The sequence below is a fragment of the Amblyomma americanum genome, chromosome 1, assembly GCF_052857255.1.
Source record: "Amblyomma americanum isolate KBUSLIRL-KWMA chromosome 1, ASM5285725v1, whole genome shotgun sequence".
Taxonomy (NCBI): domain Eukaryota; kingdom Metazoa; phylum Arthropoda; class Arachnida; order Ixodida; family Ixodidae; genus Amblyomma; species Amblyomma americanum.
The window spans coordinates 42,069,224-42,093,102 of record NC_135497.1 but is presented as its reverse complement, the minus strand read 5'-3'; the positions used below and the strand labels follow the sequence as shown (position 1 = coordinate 42,093,102).

The 23,879-nt window shown below is 45.1% G+C and overlaps 1 long non-coding RNA gene and 1 pseudogene across 2 annotated transcripts; one reads left to right on the top strand and one right to left on the bottom strand.

The window, feature by feature from the left end:
• Window positions 1–1,645: 1,645 nt before the first annotated feature.
• On the bottom strand, window positions 1,646–23,793 carry LOC144132302 (uncharacterized). 2 transcript variants are annotated; one of them, XR_013314774.1, is made up of 4 exons: window positions 23,701–23,793; window positions 23,080–23,136; window positions 2,713–2,759; window positions 1,646–1,713 (listed from the first exon to the last, which is right to left on the bottom strand). It is a non-coding gene; the product is annotated as an uncharacterized LOC144132302 (long non-coding RNA). The 2 variants fall into 2 exon arrangements; XR_013314768.1 differs by lacking the exon at window positions 2,713–2,759.
• LOC144116770 (U2 spliceosomal RNA) lies at window positions 2,149–2,313 on the top strand (annotated as a pseudogene).
• Window positions 23,794–23,879: the final 86 nt, after the last annotated feature.

Sequence of the window (23,879 nt, the reverse complement as noted above, 5' to 3'; positions counted from 1 at the left end):
TATTCTTTTGTAGGCTATTTTAATTGAAAGTAGCCTGTTTTTATATTTTCGTCTGGTAAGGGAACAGCGCAAGGGACAAGGCACAAGCAAAGAAACATTGAAAGACACACGGGTGCTGACTGCATGGATTTTTGTTTCGAAGTACAGAGAAGATGTAGCCGAGGGAAAATGTGGCGGTATGTCGATAAGAGGGTTGCTCGGTCACCGGAATTGGAGAATAGTCACGTCTTGAGTAAAAAATGTTTTTGTGAAAGAAGTGGCGCTGAAAGGCAATGAAGGGGGGCGGGAGGGGGGGGGGTAGTGTCCTGCTGTGCAAATAACACACTAATAGAAAGGGAAGTGACAGGTGTTAAATGGAGGCTAAAACCTATAAAAACGAAAAGCTGCGAGGTGTAGAGGGCCTTGCAAGTTTCCTTTTTTATAGATTTTAGCCGCTTTTGAACACTTCTTACTTCACCTTCCATTAGTGTTTAACCGTTGTTCGCGCGAGGGCCCTCCACTCTTCACTCCCTTCCCCTTTTATCACCTTTCACCACCACGTCTTTCACAAATACGTGTTTTACTCAGATGTGACTTCTCAGATGTGACTATTCTCAAAAGTGCGTAAGGACTTCATTTCTTGATTTCTGTTCGGGATTTTACAAATAAAGTCTCTGCCCGATGGACTTTTTCTCTGGTTTGCCAGTGGAAATTGAAATGAGGTTGGTATCAATTTCTTCGGGATGAGCAAAGCTGCGCGGTGATGCTATTGTTACTGGCTGTTACATTACACCTATAATTGTTTTCCTAGATTTCCATCCAACAAATTTTATGCGTTTAATTCATGGATTTTTTCCCCAATGTATATGTCCCGAGGAAAGTCTAAAAGCAGCATCACTGCGCAAAATGCATCTTGGGTGATGCAGTTCTATAAATATTCTTAATTCATAAATTTTTTTTCCTAACTACCTGGGACGAAGAGCCCAATTAAAAACAGGGAACTCCTTGCATCATACTCTAGTTCAGCTATTCAAAATAAAAAAGTTGTTTCAAGGCTCTTAACTTTCTTTGTACACTGCGAACTTGTAACATTTTTTTAATGTCTTCTACTCAGCTCTGATTTCTTTGTTTCAACCAAATTGAGAATCGTTCAGGTTGAAAATAGGATGTTTTTTTATGCAAACTCTCAAACGATTGCAAATGACTCAAAACAGCTGCGTGGCAACTCTGCGACAGTTTCCTTGGGGGATTTCACCACCTGTACTAATGTGAATTTTTACTGCAAAAGCAGTACTACTGCACCCCCCTCAGATATTTAAGCAAGATTCGTACACCGTCTACCTCCACCCAGCAGAGCACTATCCACCTGCTGGCCTGATCCGACCAGGGGAAATCAGGAGTCGTTTTTTGCTGTCCTCCCCTCTATATTTCACTTTTCTATCCTTTTCTCAGAACTATCCTTCTCCCTTCTTGAATTTTTTCTTTCTTCCAGGTGGCGAGGGCTAATCTTGTGTGGCTAACCACCCTGCGTTACGTTATATTTGACTATAGTTGCAGTGTACAACTGGCGTTGGCGGGGCTTTTTTTTCAATTTCCTGTCCTGTTCCCTTGTTGGGCTCCATGGTGGGCAGTTGGCACTGTAGCTGAACAACACATATACTCTATATGGCCTCTAATTCTTTATAACCTGATCGCCCTGATAAAAGTAGGTGGACCGAAGTCTCAGCAGAGTTCCTGCAAAGAGCCAAAAAAAGCTTGTCATTCACTCCGAAATCCAGTAAAATCCAGCCCGAATAGAGTCAAAATGTGACAGAGTCCTTAGGCTTAAGAGGGCTCACCAGCTACGAGGCAGCTCAGATTTGAACTTTTTCTCTCAATAGATGGCAGCACTTAAGTACCACAAAATGGAGGCAACTACCATTTCCCCTCCAGGTCTGTAAATACTATCGCGACAGCGCCTTGACCGCGCCACGAAAGTATCAGTTCTTCCGCGAACAAAAAGTAGGGCCGAGAACTTCCTGTGTATATCCTGTCAAAGCTGGGAGACGGAAGCACAAAAGAATAACCGGCCTCATGAGGTGGTGGTCATAGAAAGGACCTTTCTCTAGTAACCCCTCCACTCAGCTGCCACAAGGGAAAGTACGTTTTCTGGTTTGGCCCCCCCCCCCCTAACCTCTTTAGCATATTTTCTGCGAAAATACATTTGCAATATCTGATATGCGGTCCTAATTGGGCCCAAGATGTTAAACTGATTTTTGGAGCGCTCGGGGCTTGCCCCACCACCGCCACGGGTCGACCCGGCACTGCACTATCTCCGGGACGGGCCCAGCAAAAAAAAAAGAAAACACATTTACAATGGTAGGGTTGGGTATACAGCCTGTAGTTAGAAGCAGTGCTGGTTTTGCCTAGCCAGAACGGATAAGTGTGAGTCATCTTCTGGCCCACCTTGGGCACACCTCCCCTTCGGCACTCCGGCCATCTATTCCGTATCCCGCGTATTCCTCCATCGCCACTCGCGATACAAGCCAGGTGACCGTGTACGATCGAGTGTGGACGGCGATTGGACGACGCGACCTCAGTGAAAAGCTTTTTACGCTCTCATTATTTGCGCTTTATAGTGTTTATTTTGCATTTTCTTTGCTGCGTTTGACCGTACGTTTTGTTTAAGCATCCGGCCGATGTTTCTTTGACAGAAGTAATGCCGCAGTAAATGATGAACCGCGTAGCTCCTACCTGATACACCATTCCAGAGCTTGTCCCTCAAGTATTGTCATTTAGGGCTGTTGAGGATAAATAAATATTAAATTAAATTGGCCTAATAAAGTGCGTATTCTTTTACTCACCACGGCAAACCGATACAATCCTGTCTGCATAACATGTCCATTGAGAATTTTCCTGATAATATATTTCAAGCAATATCAAAGCAGATTTACACAACAGTTGCGTTTTGGTTAACTTGCATGTTATGCACAGGCTGTCTCTGTAAGGAGAAATTCTTGCACTTTATATATAGCTAGACATCCATTACGAGCCCATGTGTGTCAGTATTTCCTTTGTGCTCGTCTCCACCTCCCCTGTGTCAAGTGAAGCAACGCAAGACTTCTATTATGTGATGTGCATATAATGCTAGGTGCGTATGTTTACGCATGCAACTTTTGTGTGCATGTGTGTTTTGATCCTTATCCTCATCTGAAATGGCTAGCCAGATATGTTACGGGGCTAGCATTCATACAGTTCCGTCGTCCTGATTGGAGTCAAATTGCAGCTGCACTGATTTTCTTACATTGACGGGTGTGAAACGCATACAAAAGCACAAACCTGACACTCAATACTAATTTAATCATGGGGTTGCTGTTTTCCTTAAATTCGTAACACGAGTTTTTTTCATGTAAGGTCCTAAAGTAGATTATCATTTTGATGCGCAAATCATGAAGAGGAGGCCACAAAACAAGACATTTGTCCGCTTAATTAAATGCAGCCATTCTAGAACGGTTTAATTTCATATAGACTCCTTGTATGAAGCAGCAAAGTAGACATAGCCTTGGCAAAGATCTTCAAGCAATTTAGGCTAACCACAGTCATTTCAACCTAAGGTACGCATAACGAAAACTTTGGCAGATTGAAAACTAAACTGGCAATGAAGTAACCTTTATTTTGCTCAAGCTGTTGCTAATAAGCAACAGATAGCACGTTCCAAACTGTTATATATAACAAGTTGTGTACAGAATGCTCAATTTTACCTGCTGCTTTGGGAACCAGAATCACTGTTACGATCCCTCTTTTTTTTCTGGTCTGAAAAAGTCTAAACATCACAGTACAGCTATACGAGAAGACATGCATGTATGCCCCCCACACACTTAAATGCTTATTTTTATTTCACTGTATTTTACGACATAATAGCTTTTATTCTGTAGATATATTTCTAGAGATGCTGCTTGAGACAACCACTATACATGGCCAATGTATCCTGTTTCCCTGAATATACGAAGTGTTCTTTTCCGGCCTCAAGCGGGAGGCGTTCAGGAGCTGTAAGCCCGTTTACCAACTTCCACATCATGTTATGTTTATAATGATGGCGGCATGTATGGCCGTTTACGCAGTACTGAGAAACCACTTTTTTTTCCATTCACATGGACACTTTCACAACTGTTTAGATTTGTACAGACAACATGCCAGCTTGTTTCTGCACGTGTCAACATTGATTGGCTCTCAACACAACTCTCCAGGCTTGTTTGTACTGCTGATATTGCAATATGAGCTCAGGAATGACTGCTAAATTAAAACTGGTGGTCCGCTGTCACTGTGCAAAAAACAAAGTCTTGCTTTTTATTTATTTTTCAGGCCAACCTCTCTGCCTTTTCCTATCAATAACCCCCCCTCTCTCTTGCTTTTTAGCACTGATACATGGCTTGGCCCCTTTAATTGTCACCGTACTGTGCTAATTCTATATTGGCTTTTCTAAGAGACTGAAAAACATGACAGAAAGAAATCAGTGTCGTTGTGCGGTCACTGTTTTGTGAAATGCCGAACTGCTGCAGTTACAACTGATCTTACAGATTTCAAATTATTGGGAATGTCATAAATTTCTCGTGTATTTGGATTCGGATTTGACAGCAATGTACTAAAATATGAATTTTTTATATGCATAATTCAGACACACAAACTTCTTATGTCAATAAATAAATGTCTTTTGCAGTAGCCGTTCAGCGGCGAGACAGCAAGGAGTTCTGCTAACATTACAGTGAGAGCAAACGTTATAGGTGACAAATCCTTTGCGTGGATTAATGAAACAGTTACAAGAGGCTGCAGTGTGCTCGTTAGAGTAACTGATCATTTAACCTGTACCAGATCTTAGCTATTTGAGAAATCAGTGTGAATTTCCCGGTTGTAACTACAAACAGCTGAATATGCACTGCTGACCAAACTTGTTCTAGTCCCGTGTCCTCGGCTCCGATAATTCGTGATGCGAATGACGGCGTCGTTCTGATATGGTTATTGCATGTTTGGAGATAGCGTAACTTTTAATGGGAACACTGTTCGAATATCAGGGGCAAAAATCCAAGAGCGCAGTGAAAACGGTTGCATATATTGGCGGCTTTTAGCTGAGACCAGGCGAGTAACGATGGTACGAGGTGCACACGATCGCGGTGTGATGCCCCTTTTCACTTTCTGGAATAGAAACAGCGTAAAGGTTAATCGTTTCCCGCGATGCTGTTTCAGATAAAGCTCGCCTGCGCTGTTGCAAAGTTTGTCGTGACTTCGTTCGCGGACGTCAGGGTGGGCCGCGCCGAGCTCCATGGCTATGGCAGCCAATCGCGGTTTTACCTTCCACGACAAATCTATAGCTCAAATTCCTCGATGACAGGAGTGAGACACAATCAATGCGGGTATTCGTACTGCAGGATATCCATGTTTTGCTTCGACACATGCCTCTGCCGCCGCACGGGCGTCAGTGAAGGGCGCGTGAATAAGTACGCTGGAGTCACCCGCTCGGTCGCAAACAGCAAACTCTATCCCCGCGCCCTCACGCGGCCGTGCGCAGAGTCGCGATGGCGCGCCCGCATGCGCCTTAAAAACGATCGTACAGCGGCCTTTAGCCGGGCAGTCGCGGCACTCCGTTTCCAGCGCCTGTTGTGAATTGTTCGGCACTAGAGAGATTGTCCGCCCCAGCCACGCCACACACAACCTTCTCTTCCTGATATCCTTGCCTCAGTGCAACGAAAAATAAAATACCTGAAGATCTGCGCTCAACCTTCGCATTAGGGAGTATCGTAATCGTCATCGAATTTTTTTCTTCTCTTTTACATTTCCTAATGACACTGCGATGATTTCGCATTATTCTTTTGGAATTGGTTGTATTCCAGGAGCTTACGTTAATTCGCTTAGCATCGATCGTAGATGCGCATTCAATAGGCCAGTATCTCCAGTATCTCCAGTATCTCCAGAAACATGCGAAATGCATCGACAGCCACGGCATGTGTGTGCGTGCATGCCATTTCAGTTGCACCACCTCAAAGGCAAGGGGCGTCTTCGAATTGCAAGCATCAGCCAGAAGGGTTTCTTCCTGTCAGCCCCGTCTCATGCGTGCTCTGAACGCTTTGTTCGTTGAGAACGGATGGTCGAAAACTTAACTGCGCGGGAGGTAGTATTGGTAGAAAAAGTTGACGGGATGCGGGTGAGCAAGAAAAAAAATTATCTCGGCGCAGTAATGTAAGCCGACTTGCGTGAAGTGTACGGATGTACGGGAGGACATGCATGCTCCACCGATTTTAACAATACACGACGATTTAGTCCCAAGGCAGCGTTACAACACTTCTTTTTCCGAGATCACGCACCCCGTTCATTTTTGCTGCCGATAATATGTGTGCATGTGGCTATGTGAAAAAGTCATTTGTTTCGCACACGGGAATTTATCTGCATCAAATGCCCTAGAAAAAACCGTGCATGAGGAAAACGCATACCCAGCATTTCTGGACAAAAGCATTTTTGAGCGGGAAACCGTTTATGAACGCAATTAGTTCATATAATGTACGGTTCCACTTTAACAATCAATATATCCGCAGATCACTTGACGGCAGTCATAGTTTGTTTCTTTTTTATTCACATTTTTACTATTGTCAAAATCATTCCCCATTGATTTTCTATGGCAGCCTTAATTGTTCGATGCGACCGATGGAAACACTTCAAAAGAAAAATTTTTCTACATACGAGAATAATGAACAATTACAATTACCTTCACTATTTCCATAAGTGTGTCTTTAAAAATTTTTTTCCAACACTTTATTCCGAGAAAGCTGGACTTGTTCACGCAGATAAAAATTTGCAGGGGGCGTAGCGTGAGAACCGACTACAAGCCAACAAAAAAAAAAAGAAAACGTGGTTAAGCTTGATGCACATATGCCCTGACCTCCTGTTGTTTTTCGCATGAAAAAAGCATTGTGTTGTGTTTTGCATGAAAGAATTCGGTGTAACTTTTCGTCGCATTAAAATTGTGCCACAGTATTCAGTTCTCAAAAGGACTGGGCTAGAGCTCACTTCCACGCAATGTATGCAGCTGGTAGATTTTCTAGAACACAGCCTAGATCTAGACTTTCATTATTCGAGCCAGTTCTTTCTCCTAATTTGCCCCAAGTGACGATCGTTCCCTAAGCCTCGGTGGTCACTGTCTCAACGTTGCGTCGTTGCATCGCATGCTGTGCTCTCTTCAGCTTTCGGTCATCATTTTCTGCTACAGTGTTTTCTTTCCTTTTTTTCCCGACCCCTAGCCACGACATTTTGCTCCATTATTTCTCGCGCCTGACCTACGTAGTGCTGCGTACAGGAGGTTATAAATTTAGTCCTATGCGTTTAGGCGAATCCCCCAGGTGGAGTAAATTTGTAATAGGGAAGTGTACGCATTAGCATCCAACCAAGTTTTCCCTTGCAGCCCTATGGCTGACCTTGGGTCGGTGCTAATGAGCAATCACTCCTTTATTACGGTTATAAATTTGCCAGCTAAACCGTGTTTTTAGGGAAACGATAACGCAACATCCTCCGTATAAGCTGCGCAGTGGAATGCAACCTTGGCCTGCGTCTATAGCGCCTGTGTCCTCATTTTTTTCCACCTTGGGAGAAGATCGGAACGGATGCACTTCTTGGATCGAATTTCTTTCGCGCACAGTTTTTTGTGATAACAGATAAATGCTAGGTGCTTGAGCCAATGTTTATTTTCATAGGATCTAACCTCCTTTGCGGCATTATCAAACGACGGTTGCAAAAGGAGGAAGGTTTCCAGCTTTCTTTTGAGTTATACCAGCACTTGTAATGCGGCCACAGAGACCGATAAGTTGGGGCTGTTGCTTCAAAGCTGCAGGCTCACAATATTCACCTGCGTTCCGCCTCCGGCTTTGCCCATTGCATCGATTGTGTACGGTGCCTCTAAATCTGCGCGTGGATTTTGCTGCAGCGAGGCACAGAGGGATTCCGAGGGAAGACTCGGGTAACGAGGCCCCGGAGTTAACGGACATGTTACTTGCGATATTTGCAATGAGGAAGGCCGTGCCCATTGCAAATGAGTGCTTTTTACGTTATTAGGAAAGGAATTATTAACGAGCGCGTTAATGAACCGGAACCAGTACGTGGGAGAAGGTCCCATGGACGGGCCATTCCAAATAAACAAGAAAAATGAGAGTGGCGCCCCGCCTAAGGCAAATGCGTTATTGTAGCCGCTGCGGTGCATCCCACCTGATCATCATGGGCATAAGCTAGAAACTTCACTGCTTTCGCATACGCCTAAAACTCATTTTTTAAAGTCATTTTTTATGATGGAAAGACACACTGTTTCAACATAAATGCGAAAAAAAGGTAGGGTAGCGGGCGGCCCTGGCGCACCGAACGCTGCACTGTGAGGGGGCCCCCTATGACTTGTTGATGATCAGCAGCGTGGAGCAGTTCTGGTACTCCATGGCCATGTCTTCTCTCAGGACCAAACCAACATTGATATGATGGAGGAACGTGAACAAAAGAACATTCGGGGCACACTCAACCGCGTTCTCTGGGTCAAGCTGTAACACTGCGACAGAAGCGTTTGTGGCGTCAGAGCACTCGAGTAATACTTTCATTGTATTCTTTTGCAACAAGTGTTTTGGAAGTCTGGTAGATAAGAAAGAAGTGTCGTGGTGTAGAGAGTGCCGTGACGGGCCAGGAGTCCGACGAAAACTGCTTTGAATTATGGGCGGTGGCGTCCTATTTTTTCTTTTTTTTGCTGTTTATTAACCGATATAACTGTCGCTTTTTTTCTGGTTGTGATTGCGTTAACCCGATTTTTTTGTGAAGGTATTGGGAGGTAATTTAACGGAAGTTCAAAGAGAGGACACCGAGGTTAAATTCACGAACAGTGGCTAATTTTCGGTTCACAGAACACTGGGAAAAAGTTCTAAGAAAGGAAATTTAGATTGAATTCACGGACAGGGGCCAAATGTTAATTCCCACTAAGTTCGAAGGCAGTTACTTCGTAACGCGTTTAGGCAGTTCACTTTGAATTCAAAGAAAATCCGCATTTTCGTAAGTACCGTCATGTCTGGCATTTGAACAGCTTGCCAGTTCTCAACGACGTCTTACCAAACTTAGCAATCTTCATGTCGTCCTTTTCCGATAATTAAGTTACTTCCTTCGTACCCCGTATTATCCCCCACATTGTCGTGCTACATATTGCGAAGAATAATATTCTGTGCCCTAATCAACATGGTTTACTAACAAATCAACATCGTCCACTGTGCTCAGCCTAACACAAGTGCTCAGTCCTGCTGTTATTGAAAATAATGTTGCCATAGTGCTGTACTTGGGTATCAAAAAGGTTTTTGATATCGTTAACCAAACTTTGCTTCTTAACAAGCTCTACAGATACGGTTTCAGTGGTAAAATAATAAAGCTGCTCACAAATTACCTGTCTGGTAGCAAGCAATTGGTGACTCTAAATGACTTCCTAACTAGTCCCCTAACAGCCTTAACAGGGGTACCGCAGGGCTCAGTCCTCGGGCCCATATTATTCTCCATCTTTATGAATCATTTTCCTCCTGCACTCAAGCACTCTACAGCTTTAAAGTATGCTGACGACACAGTCCTAGTCTTTATCAGATGATCTATAAATAAACCAAGTGTTAACACAAATCATGAACTAGCCAGTATTACTACATGGTTCATTACTAACCATGTAACTTAGAATCTTAGCAAAACAAAGTATACCGTCTTTCACATGAGAATAAAAGTATTAAATCTGGATGAATTGCATATTTCACTAAGTTGCACAAGTATGGAACAGGTTCAATGTTATAAATACTTGGTAGTTTCTTTTTACCCTGATATGCACTCGAAAACTCGAACTACACAAATGTGCTTAAAACTGGCTCGAGAATGCTATGACCTATATAGAGCACGTGATTTTTTTCACTTCGAGATTTTTATCGTTTTTATGGGTTTAACGTCCCAAAGCGACTTAGACTATGATGGACGCCGTAGTGGAGGGCTCTGGTTAGCTTCGACCATCTCGGGTTCTTTTACGCGCACTGACATCGCACAGTACACGGGCCTCTAGCATTTCGCCTCCATCGAAATGCGACCGCCGCGATCGGAATCGAGCCCGCATCCTTTGGGTCAGCAGCCGAACACCATAACCACTGAGCCACCATGGCGGCTTCACGCATTCTTCATCTTTCGTTATCTTTCGTTCGTGCACAGCCATATTCCCAATAGTGCACAGCACTATTATCCCAATAGTGCACAGCCAATAGAACACAGCACTATTGCACAGAGGCTTGGCGCATGCATATCCAACTTACGTTTGGGTACCTTATGCGGCTACAGAAGCGCGCATTGCGGACTTTGACGAGCTCGACTCGTACGCAGCCCACCGCTTTCTTATTCTCGTTAGTTCGCACTCCACCGATTGAAACTTTATATAACTTAAAGGTTTCTCAACTAACTCACAGCATTATATAAACCAATGAGCCATTTTCGTTAAACACGCTTACATTACCAGAACGAAACGGGCAGCGCAAAATCAGAACTTTAACTTGTCTGCATGCCACAACTTATTTGACAAAACATTACTACAATTTAGCAGAGCAATTGTATGGAGCGAATTGGCTAAGGATGTCAAGAAACTTAGCAAGTTTACTGCTGCACTGAAGAGTTTTATGTATAATATTTACCGAACGCCTTTTGTCATCCGTATTGTGTAGTTTGTTGCTATTCTGGTCCTCTCACGTGTAGTGCCATGATATATTTTACTATGAATTCATGTGCGTATTCATTCCTTCAAAATATGCTCCGCAATCTTAGTTGTGTCCTGTACTGCAAAATGTGTTTACTTTGTTAAGTATTTCGTAGATTTATATTGTTACGCATGTAGCATAATGAACTTATGATTTTACTGGACCCGCAACAAGCCTTTGGCGATGGGTCCAACAAACGGTTTTTGCATTTTATGTCTTCTATGAAACCGAAAAATGTCAAAAAAGAATAAAAAATTCATTCGTAGTCACTATTACAGGAGGTTTTAATGCAGTGTGACTTATAACTTATTTCTGTAAACCTAGTTCTCACTGAGCATAGAATAATATTGTTCAGTTTTTATGGGGGTTTAACGTCCCAAAGTGACTCAGGCTATTAGCGAGGTCGTAGTGAAGGGCTCCGGAAAATTCGACCACCTGGGGTTCTTTAACGTGCATTGACATCGCACAGCACACGGGCCTCATAATTTTGCCTCCATCGAAATTCGACTGCCGTGGCCGGTATCGAATCCGCGTCTTTCGGGTGAGTAGCCATGCGCTATAACCACTGAGCCACCGCGGCGGCACGTCCAATCAATTGTTATTTTTTATTGATTGATTGATTGGTTGATTGATTGATCGACCGATCTACGGTCTTTTTCTGCTCCTATGCTGTAGATAAAAACTGTCATGTTTGCTAAAACCAAAAGCTTACTTTGTTACACCTTCCTCTCTGAGGAAATGGAGATCTATTTTTAGAATTGATTAAAACAAGCTCGGGGTGTTTCTTTTCTTGCGTTCAGCAAGCTGGTAGCGGCTGCCGTACGAAACCTGGCTGCTTTCGGAACGGTAAAGCTTGCTTTCATGCCAGTGTCCAATCTTCCAGCACAAACATGCAGCACGGAGCTCAAGTTTTTTTTTTTCGCAGGTAAAAATTATTGGCTCGTGGAGTTGGTTGAAATCCTGCCCCATCATTTCTGATGACAAACAGGGGCTGTGCCTGAAAAGTAGCGTCCGCACTGCATGTGAGAGGGCTGAATGAGGCGGACATCGGAGCATGAGCGCAACCTAAGACGCATGGCAGTGAGAAGCCATCGAGAAAGCGCCGTTGGCCACGGCCAAGTTCCGCCTATCTTTTCATCAGTTTCCGCATTTCATGAAGGAGGAGAGCTATTTAAAACACATACTAGTTTTTGTCTTCTTTTACAGACCCACTAAATACTTGCGAGCTTCGGGCTGAGCTTGCTAGGCGCGCTGCGTTGTGCGCGTCTCTGAGTTAATCGTGCGTGTCGCCATTAGCCTCTCATTATCTGGCCTCGATGTCGGAGAGTGTCCCCTTGGATTGCCTCATAACATTGATTGTAAGCTGCTTACAGCTGCACGCAAAATTAACGCCGCACCAGAACATGCATTTGGGAACCCTCGCTGCCTATCGCTCTTCTTCCAAGTGGCTTAATCGCGGTTATTTTTGGCCTCCTTCGCTTGAGAGATTAACCACCTCGTATCCTATTTTCAACCATTCTGTAGAAAGTAACAATCCTCTCTGCTGCCCAAAAGTTACGCCTTCTATACCAGCTTTGAGCTGCTGGCAGTACGTTTGCCTCTGTCGCAAAGTAAGTTTTGAGTCCGATAATGTGGCTCATTGTAAAATACTCATTCCTTCGGTGGCGTTTGAACTTCCTCTTCAAATGAGGCCAAGTGTGCACTTATTCCTTAGCAAGCATTTTTTTTTTGTCAAAGTTTAAACCTTCGTGTATCCCCATTGATAAGTCACCGACGTGCACTGAATATTTTTATTCCGCAACTGCAGTACATTGGGCTTGAGGGCTAACTTTCCTGCATTCATTTTAGAAGTATAATAACCGCCTTTAATCTTTTTTATTTTTTACTTTAGTACTTTCCGCACCCTCCTCTTTCCGCACTTCTCTTTTGAAACCACTCCCCACCGCAGAGTTGCATGCCAGCGTTTTTTCAAAGCCGGCCTAGTTGATTGTCCTTAATTAAGAAAGCATCTCTCTCTCTCTTTCATTAGCTACTCTTACTGCAGGCTTTTAAAGACTTTCATCTTCGCTCTAAGGCGTGTGGCTTCGCGCGTAAGACAGGCAAATGCATGCGCCCGACTTGCATCTGCTTTCTTATTTCACTCTGGACTGCTGACTAAAACACGTCCAGGGCTCCGGTCTCCGAGTTTTACAACTGCATGCGCAAGGATGGACGGTGTGGTATATCGTAACCGGAAACTCCACCATCCAGTGCCGTGCAGCTGTTAAGAACGCACGCTGTGTGGACACGAGAATAGGGGTGGGCGCCCACCTAAGGTGTTTGTATGTGGTGCCAGTACAGCTATTCTCAGCGCATGTTGTGTCTGCTACAAATGTGCCGCCGAGGTAAGAACAAGCTGTTATGGGCGCACCAGTGCTCTGACCGGCGTTTTTCGCCTTGCTAATTTCGTCTAGTTATCGATGGCTAATCTGTGAGCCTTTTCCTCCATGTATGCGTTCCCCTTCCTTGGATAACGTAAGTTTCAGCCGCTCTCGCGACAGGAGAGATGCTTAGTGAACCAAGTTGCAGAGTCGTGAGCATACATCAATGTCGCACAAAGCAGTTCCTAATGCGATAATTGCGCACCTTCCGGAAGCAGCTTTTTTTCACAGCGCAGCTACCACCCCTTTCCCCGGTTCAGTGGCGTCGATACTGCTGTAGCAGATCACGTGACATCTGTGACCACGCGTATGGTAGTTCTTTCCCGCGATCAGGTGACCACGCCGCCAAGCGCTTCGAGCCGCCTCTCGGACGCTGTGTGCGCGTCTGTGCAAGAGTTATAAACAGCTCCAACGCAAGGCGTCGCTGCGCGGTATATCATTTACCAAACAAGGCATGTGGGCCGCCGTGGTGGCTGTGTGGTTACGGCGCTTGGTTGCTGGCCCGAAAGACGCGGGTTCGATCCCGGCCGCGACGGTCGAATTTCGATGGAGGCGAATTTCCAGAGGCCAGTGTGCTGTGCGATGTCAGTGCACGTTAAAGAACCCCAGGTGGTCGAAAACTCCGGAGCCCTTATCTATGGCGTCCGTCATAGCCTGAGTCGATTTGGGACGTTAAGCCTCCATAAATCAAATCAAATCAAAGAAAGCATGTCCTCCGAAGGGAGAAGGACTTAGAGCTATTGCTTTCGCGGCAACGTTTACAAAATTGGAGGGTACACATAAGCTCCGCCTCAAGGGTATGACGCGAGAGCCTAATGTGTTCATGCGCGTGTACCCAGAACGGGTCATTCTCTAGTTTACATTCATAGATCGCTGGGAGCCCTCATACCCCTCCTGGCGCAGTGGCACAGTGGTTAAGCGATGCGCCACCGGCCTGCGATGGCAGGCGCTGCCCCCGATGGGGTTTGTGCGACCCAGGTTGCTCTTGCCGAGCAACCTCTAGCGATTAATCATTATCTTAACTGCCATATGCCGCGGTGCACCGTTTTCTCCCGGTGGGCAGGTTGTGACGACGCCTCAAGGTTACGCGTCCTAGGTGGACCACCGGTCGCCTATACGTTGCTTCTCTGGGGATTTTTTGTGGATTTTTCACTCATTGTCAACAACGCCGACAGCGACGGTGGATTTTCTGTGACGCGAGCTCCTTAACGTTGTCGCGCTAAAACGGTCATGCAGACAGAAAGACGCGACCGAGAAAGATTTCGCAAGGCAAGCGATCCGGCTGGTTTCGCTGAGATATACTGAATCTTTTTTCACATGCAAGCGGAAACGCTAGAGACTCCTGCCACCGCGGCGAAAAAACCTGCTTTGAGCCGTCGTGGCGGCTCGAGCGGCCAGAGCGACGAGGTTACAACAAGTTGGAAAACACTGACTGCTTCGCGCCGCTCAGTCGCCCACTACGTTCACTCGTGCGCGTACATGAACCAGCCTTGACGCGTACAGGCTGTCCAACGTAGTAGGCGATGACTACTACTTTCGATCATTGAACGATGTTCGACAGTCAAAGAGAAAATAACTTTATCGCCCGTTCTGAAGAAAAAAACCTCGCAGTGTCCCGGATTTATACCCGAGTGCACCAGCGGCGTATTGAACCCTATAGGCGAACAGACAACGCGGACTGACAACGGACGATTTTGCTCGGGACTGGTATACCCATCGGATTAGTGCTGACGCACTAAAAAAGCGTACCACTTCAGAAATACAGGCCGATTTACCGAGGAGAAATATTTGCTTTCCGACAGAGAACATGTATGTAATTGGAATGTTGTCTATCAGCCTGGTGCTCTTGTTACTGCTCCATTATTTCGGCCAAATCAGCCAATACACAGAACCAGAACCTACTTTTTGGTCAAGACAAGCCCATTAACTTCACTATGCTATTCTTGTCTACCGGTAAGACCTAAGAAGAAAATAGTCCTTTTATACACTATTTTAGTTTCGATGCCTGGTCGGCGCCATCTTTGCTGGTGGCGCCCCGTATTATCGAAATCTAAAAGCCCGCGCCGTCTTGGGCTGTGGGTACGGCTTTCGTGCAGCGGCTGCTGCGCTTCGCTTGCAAACGCCGTCCGGCAGCGTGGTGTTTCATGGTGTTCCCAAGCTGAGATTATATACGGCTGTTTGTGTGTAAGTGAGGCAACAAACCGCGTCATCCGAGTATAAGGTGTCGTCAGTGCTGCATGGAGGAAGTGGCTGCAAGCAGCAGTATAGTGTCAGCAGCGACCAGCCTGATGCCGAAGGGCGGCGCTCCGCTCGCTACCGAGACGTCTGTTTTATCTTTTGTGGAACAAGTTTTTCAAGCTATGAATTGTAACTCTAATTTTAATTGGAACTGCGTACACAACCGCACAGTGGAGGAACCGCATGCGTCGCTCACTATTGTGCGATGCAGGTGCACTATACGGCTCACCGCAGCACATCTTCACCGCGCAATAATCACCGCGCAGTGCGCCCTGCTTCATGTATATATATATATCTCCCGGTGGTGCCTGTCACCACTTAAAAGTGTTCTATCTTCATATCGCATTAAAGAAAAGTTGAAGTTAAGCAGGTAACGTCACATGCGTATTGTTTTCCGGTGTTTATGAGGTTCGCATTTCCCTTCAGGTGGACGTAAAATCATACGTCGGGCCTTTTACCTCCTGGGCTCTGCCATAGCGTTAAGCTGCTGTTTTGCCTCGTCCATCACAGGGTATTCGATCTGTGCTGACGGGCATTTTTGCAGTTAGTCCAGATCAAAACTGTACATCGCGTATAGTGGCAGCCGCAGAAAGTCTCCCACCCATTTAAAGTACGTTGGTGAGAAACGAGCTTTGAGATTGGGCACCGAAATCAGCTGACGAACGTCTCAGTGTACTGTGGGAACGATCACTATAGTGCCGAGATGTTGCGTTCGTTGTATCAGTCTGTAAAGTTATTGTTGAATTCACTCCACGATCCTCCTTATTTACAATTTCTTCTTTCCACTTGGCTCATCATACACACGTGCTGGTGGACATCGAATTGGTGGATAAATTGAAGGAGTGGCCAGAAATTTGCAATGCCCAGATTGTGCCCATGTTTCTATTGTAACTTGCTAACCGAGTTTGCGTACCTGCCACAATGCATTAAGTCTTGGTGGTGCACCAAGATCATGCCACGATGACCAGGTCCAATTTAACATAAAACGGGGATAAATTTACTATCGCTGTTACGACACGGTCTCAGTAATTTCGTGGTAACGCAAGCAACTTGTTAAATAATGCGCGAAGCGATAAAAGTAGAAATATCACCTCTCCTGCGCTTGTATCCTAGGTTCAGCATCAACTACAAGATTTTCTTTTATGCGACCATCCACGAAATGCATTAAACATATACGAGAGTTCGTAATTGGTACTTTCTGCTATGCGCATGACGTCTACTGGCAAATTAATTCCAGGTCAGTGGGAAAGCGGTGGAGCATAAACATGTCGCAACGGTATTGGGACAGCCTTTGGTTGCTTCCCGCACGCGCTCTCGGCGAACATCTTATTTCTTTGAATATTTGTGCAGTCCACTATCAAACGGTGCTATTCCGACGACCTACCCAGCGAAACCGGCATTCATAAAGTGACACGAATATTTAAAAAATGCACATCCGCCGTGTATGAATCGCGCCACTGCAGAGCCAACTCAATACTGGCAACAATGGACCGGCGGAAACGGAACTGGCTCTTGACGAGCAATGTACCACAATGCATGGGGATGGAGATTAACTTCCTCTCCCCAAGCTTGCCTTGAGTAAAATGGTCTATACCGCAGCCAGGAAACCACTCAAGCATCTTCAAACTCACGAACGAAACAAGATGAATGGAAGGAGATGAAGAGAAGAAGAAAAGAAAAAGATTTCAGTAAAAGGACCAGCCAGTTCCGAAGATACAAGGCGCAAAAGTAGACAGGAAGAACAAACACGGACAAGGCGCTTACGGCCACCGTAGTTTATTACAATAGCTCGCCATTTATAGCAACGCACAAGAAAAAAGCAACCAAGCAAAATACACACATGACTGTGTCGATATCAGTTCACACTTTCGGCTAATACACAAGCTCTGATTTTGTCATACATGCCTCCCCTGCTCTTTTGATTAGGAAGGCTTCAACTATTTCTGTGGTGCCTCTTTCTTTATGCTTACTAACGACACGTGCATCGGAAAACTTGGGAGTACAGTCTTTGCACCCCTGTAGCCCTTTGCTGAGGCTGCTGCTGGTGGTAGATCCTGTTCTTCAATTTCCTTTTACTCCTCGTCACCCTGCCTCTTCAGCTTTTTTTTAGTAAATTGACTTTCGGCACTAAGACGTTTTTTTTCGACTTTACGATTGGCTTCCTCCTCACCCGTGATATTTCAGTAGTACCTACCTGCCAGGTCTCTCTACTACAGGCTAGAAAATAAGAAGCAGCCTTAGCTATTTGAGTCCGACATTTGGCGAGGAGGAAGCAGGGAGGCGTCAGCATAGTCGAGGTTAAAGGGACAGTGAGGAGAACTCTACCAATTTTTTTTCGTCACCGAAATCTGATAGTTCGGCAATTCATGGCCTTGTTGCCGCTTGTCCGGGAGAGAAAGATGCATTTATTTCAAAGAAATTTTTATTAAAAGTTGAAAAATTTTTTCCCGCCCTCCGATTAAAACTCGGCGCACTCTTATGACGTCACGACAACTCTTCTGACGGGTCGGCAACTCTTATTACGTCACAGGACGAAGTGACGTGAAATGTGACGTAAGCGTAGACTCCCTGAGTTCTGGCTATAGCGGTGTGGTCTAGCAGCAGCCGAAATGAAAGCTACCGCCGCCGTACGTTGAAGGCATCTATCGGGGGTAGCTTCGTTTACGTTTGCACCGGCGTCTTGCCAGCGTTACGATGGATCTTGTTCCCGAACCCGCCAACGAAGTTCTCACAAAAACTCCCGCCTGCATTTCAGCGACCTCAGCCCCACAGAGCGTGCGATGCTTTTGAGGGAGCACGGTTAGGTTAGGCGCCGGCGGGTCGTTTCCCCCTTCCTCAGTGAGCAGCCATTGCTAATTAAATATGTTTACTCCAGTGCGGGGTGTCGCGAGGGGTGAGGACAAGGTCGGCACGTCGCGCCCATCGAAGGCTGGCCGAGGCTTTGGGGCCAATGGATTGTGATCCCTTGAAAGGCGCTGTTGCACGGTCCAGCAAGCGGCGTAGAGGAGGTTTCTCACGGTTGCAAGGGCCAGGGTATTTATTTATTTTTTGCCACGAAAAACTGGTGGGTGCTCAAGGGCGCTCGCGTTTAAAATTGGCGGCTTGAACGTAAAATCGGCGCACGACGCTTCAACAGTTTCCGCGCGTGTCCAGAGGTACGCGGTCCACTGGATCGGGTTCTCCAGCCCACTTGCATGTACCTTCAGATGTGTACTGTGAATGGATTAAATTAGGCGACAGCTTGAATAGAACAGCTTTGCCTAACTGCCGAAGCTATTGAATGGAGCCGCAAACAAACGAGTTGGAGGAGAGCGGAATCACGCTCTTTGCAGGTTCCAAATCTCTTTCAAAGCGAAAGCTTTACTGGGCGCGAACTTGCCATTTCGCCGTGGCGGTGCTCCGAGGAGGCACATGACGTCACAACACGCGCCTCGCCTTGGAGCCGAACCGGTCTGGCCAGGACGGTGGCGGCTGGAGCACTCGGCGCGAAATAGAGACATCCTTTTGCCACTTTTTCATCGACCCTGGCGATAATCTGACCAGCCTTAACATGCTCCTTCAAAGGTCAACTAGCACTTCAAGCGGCACTTGGAGTTCCTCTGCTGTTCGGCGGTTGTAAATCGAGGCGCGTCAAAAACAAAACCACGGGGCACGCAAAGCTCATAGACGCAAATCGCCGTAACAAACAGAAACTCTCCTGGACGTCTGTGGCGCCACCAAGCATCGATTTTCTTTGCTTCCAACATTCAGGTTCTCTTTGGTCTGCATTTCTTGTGTGATAAAAGTGCACTATCGGTTTCAAGACAAAACTTACTACAATATCGAACCGCGCAACCTTCATTTGTCAGCCTCGGAGATTCACAGCTCAATGAATTAAGGAAATTTCCTCCAAGGTGGCGTCTCTTATTCTATGACGTCATCAAGCTTGTACTTGCAAGATTGGCATGTGGCAGCGATACCTGTATTTTGGTTCCAGCTATTTTCTACCTTACAGGAGCTTTGTTTTCAGTAAGAGTGGCGTTTTTCTTTTACCAGGAGCTGGTATTCTAACGATACAAACCAACTTCCATTTCTCCTCAGTGTCCCTTTCAAGCGTCAAGGAAAGCAGTATTTGTGAATGCGGCGGTTAATCCCCCAATAAACGATTTTGCCTCTTCTGTCTGAAGCCTGCTATATATATATATATATATATATATATGAGCTAACAGTCACCGAATCCATGGTGCATAGGGGAATATTTAATTTTTCAAATGATTTTTAGTCCTGATCATTGGGATAATAATACTTATATTAATCTATCGCTTAAAGAAAATTACTTATAAAGCAGAAGAAAAAACGACCATGCCGCCGGTGGGATCCGAACCCAGGACCTCCGAATATCGAGTGCGGTGTTCTACCAACTGAGCGTCGGCGACGGCTGTCCACCAATCTGCTGCTCCCGTGGGTATTTATGTGCACCAGCACCACCCTCTTTCATATATATATATATATATATATATATATATATATATATATATATATATATATATATATATATATATATATATATATCTTACCTGCTAATAACTTAACCCGGGTCTCGGTTCTGGCAGTCTTGATGCCATAGGTAGCTGAAGAGGGCTCTCGCACAGTTTCCGCCCTCGCCGTTAGACGACGTACACGTCACGCTCGCGGTATTACAGGACGTGCTACGTCCGCCGCTATGGTCGAGGGTGGCGCTGGTGAACACTCTCAAGGTTCGCTTACACCCAATGAACATAAATACCCACGAGAGCAGCAGATTGGGCAGCCGCCGCCGTAGCTCATTTGGTAAGAGCACCGGACGCGATATTCGGAGGTCGTGGGTTCGGATCCGACCGGCGGCATGGTTGTTTTTTCTGCTGCTTAATAAGTAATTTTCTTTAAGCAATTTATTAATTTAAGTACTATAATATCCCACTGATAAGCACAACACATAAAAAAAAAACATTCCCCTATGCACCTTGGTTTCGGTGACTGTTGGCTCCCTTCATAAGTTTGTCAAACGGGCCCCTCATTTCCTTTAACTTATCTGTGTATATATATATATATATATATATATATATATATATATATATATATATATATATATATATATATATATATATATATATATATATATATATATATATATATATATATATATATATATATATATATATATATATATATATATATATATACCGTATAGAAAGATAAACGTATTTGGTTGCTAGAGGCAAAAATTCAAAGTTGAAAACGCTTCATTTAGCCATAGATTTATTTTGAGTCGACGTTTCGGACAGAGCCTGTCCTTTCTCAAGACTCAAGGACAGGCTCTGTCCGAAACGTCGACTCAAAATAAATCTATGGCTAAATGAAGCGTTTTCAACTTTGAATATATATATATATATATATATATATATATATATATATATATATATATATATATATATATATATATATATATATATGTGTGTGTGTGTGTGTGTGTGTGTGTGTGTGCGTGTTTATATATATATATATATTGTCACGTAGTGGTGACGGCAGTCGAAGCAGCGATGAAGACGGACGAAAGGGTCTTCTAAAAGAAAACTGTTTATTGGGCTGACTTGCACCCAAAATGGACCTAATCACTCGGCGGCGGCGAAGCGACAAGCGTGCTCGGCGGTCGTCGAACAGAATGGCCGCCGCTGTCGGCCGTGCTCAATTTAAAGCTGATAGCGAACTTTCGATATAAAGCGTGCAAAGTTACTAGAACATCCCGGAACAACGTAGAATCAGCTCTGCCTGGCTGCGATCAATCGAGGTAAATCTAGTCGCGTCTTGCGTCGCAAACAAAGCGATAAAATGATGTGGCGGCAGATTTGAAAAAAAGAACAAACACTACAAATATTCGCGGCAATATATAAAATAGATTGACACGTGCTTAAAACCATAACAAGGTTTTAGTGACATTTCGAGTGGGGACCAGTAGTGTTCAGGCTGCTACATTATTATTTCAGACGAGTATATATAAGAATTGGAAGAAGGTTTCTATAATACGCCCAAGTTAACCCCCCACCGCCCCCACCTAAAAAAAATAGCCCCTTTGCTCTTGGCACGTGATGAGTCACAGTCCAGTAGGGTGTTCAGTAGCCGTACCTCGGGCATAGCACAAAACGCGAAACACATCCACGCACAGCACACAGTACAAAACACTGAAAAATACACACACATACCATTCCAGTAGGGTTTCCGATAAATTCATTGGCCTAACGGGTGGTGCCTTGGTCAAAACGCGATTTGTTGATCACATAAGTTCTTTCTTCGACTGAATGAAGGACATGCGTCAGACGGACAGTTTCCTGGAAAAGTTTGAAGTGGGAAAGCAGGTGCGTCACCTGCCACCTAGGTCACGTCTCCTTGTGACGTCATCACAACCTACCCACAGAGGCAGCTGAGAAACATAACAAGGCTTTACTGACGTTTCGACTGGGGCCAGTCTGGGAGAAGTGGGAACCACTGGGGACCAGTGGGGACAGGAAACTGGGGGGGGGGGGGAGGGGGATACCGGTCTTCGAGCCTGGAGTAAGGCAAGGCCCTGACGATTCACCCCTAACTTTACCTAGAAATGGTTTGTTTCGTTTTACATCTTTACTACAGGCATATGTATGTCTGGCCAAAAGCGTGATGAGGTGTGGAAGAACAGAGGCAATGTGGTAGGCTGCACCCTTCTTATATATCTCTCTCTCTCAATATATATATATATATATATATATATATATATATATATATATATATATATATATATATATATATATATATATATATATATATATATATATATATATATATATATATATATATATATATATATATATACATATATACCTAGGAAGAAAATGGCGTGTATGGGCGTGTGTCTCGCTATATGTAATTTATTTAATTTGCATCAGGTTACACCCGAGAATATGGTTACTACGCAGAAACAGGCGTTTGCCACCTGCCTCGGTGGGTAGGATGTGATGACATCACAAGGTTACATGACCTAGGTGGCAGGTGAGGCACCTGCTTTCCCGCTGAAAACTCCGCCGACGACGCCAGGTTTTTTGCACAACGGGAGCCGTGACGGATTGCATTATTTATACCGGTATTTTTTATAAAAGCGGCGAATGTGAACTCCATACCGGGTGCGGACAATGTAGTAAAGAAAAATTATCTACACGATTTGAGGTCCACGGACTATATACAGGCTGCAGACTTTCGTCCGAGATTTACATTATATGACCCCCATAATAAGCGCAGCTAAATATTCTCCTTACGCGGCAGCTGAAATGGCAGTGGCCACGTTGAGTTCAACGCCTAAACATTCGCAGCGCTTAAACTTGCGCACTGCTTGTAACAGGCAAAGCGGTCAAGCTAAGCCCGAGCGATAGCGTACAAATAACCGCCTGTTCACGCCAAAAGTAATGCGAGCAACGCCCAAGCCGGCGCCTCTTCTGCTCATGTTCTTTACACAGTGCAGAGCAGGAAACATATGCATTACAGCTGCCGGAGGCATAGGCATTCTATGCAGAAGACTTTTTGTTTAGTTCATTTATTTACGCATACTGGTAGCCATACCACCGAAGACGCACTCAACAGCGCAGCGAATATATTCGCCGGCCACTTATTCCCAACGATAGCCAAGCAGCCGGCGTCCATATACTCACCGGCTCGCTTCTTACCAAGGTGGTTGCGTCGCCGCTCATAAAGCAGAATGCCCGCAACTGAAAATAGAGGCAGGCACTTGATCGAAATACATGAAAACGTAAATAAAACGGGAACTGGGCTACACCACTGAGTGGACAACAAAGTGTCCGCTAATCAGTAAACGCTTTCAGTGTGAACAAATGCGGCGGCCTTTGGCTTGCATCGGGATATGCAATGAGCGGCAGCCCAAAATTTTATTTTTTGTGTGATGTACCCTGCGTCCCTTTTTTAGATTTATTTCTGTGTTTCTATTCCAACTGTTCTGTATTAAATTGAGGTGTTTCAAATTTTTACTGATCATGTATTGTGCCTTGTTTCCCTGTTTTTGCTTGTCCCCTTTTAAGTTTTATCTTGATGTTTTGCTGCCCCCCTTACACAATCATATACAGGCCTGTAAGGTATTTCAAATAAATAAATAAATAAATAAGCCCGTCTTAGCTTTCGCTCCTCCACCCACTCCAGGTTAGTAAAGCGGATGAATAGACGCACTTAGCTTCAAAATGATCTAGCAAAATCTTGCTACAGCTGCATGCTCCAAACTTTTTCCAACCAGATAAAATAGCCGTGCAAGCAGGGCATACCTTTTGGTAGCGTAGCTACATTACGGTAGCATTTCGAGCCTTCAGCGTGGCGGCGCCGCCACGCCGTGGCTGCGCTGCCACGCTGTCACGTGGAGAGCCGGCTGCGCGGCGCCGTGGCTGATCACGTGGTTCATCACCTGGTTGGTCACGTGATAAGCCACGTGGTACAGAGCAGCTGC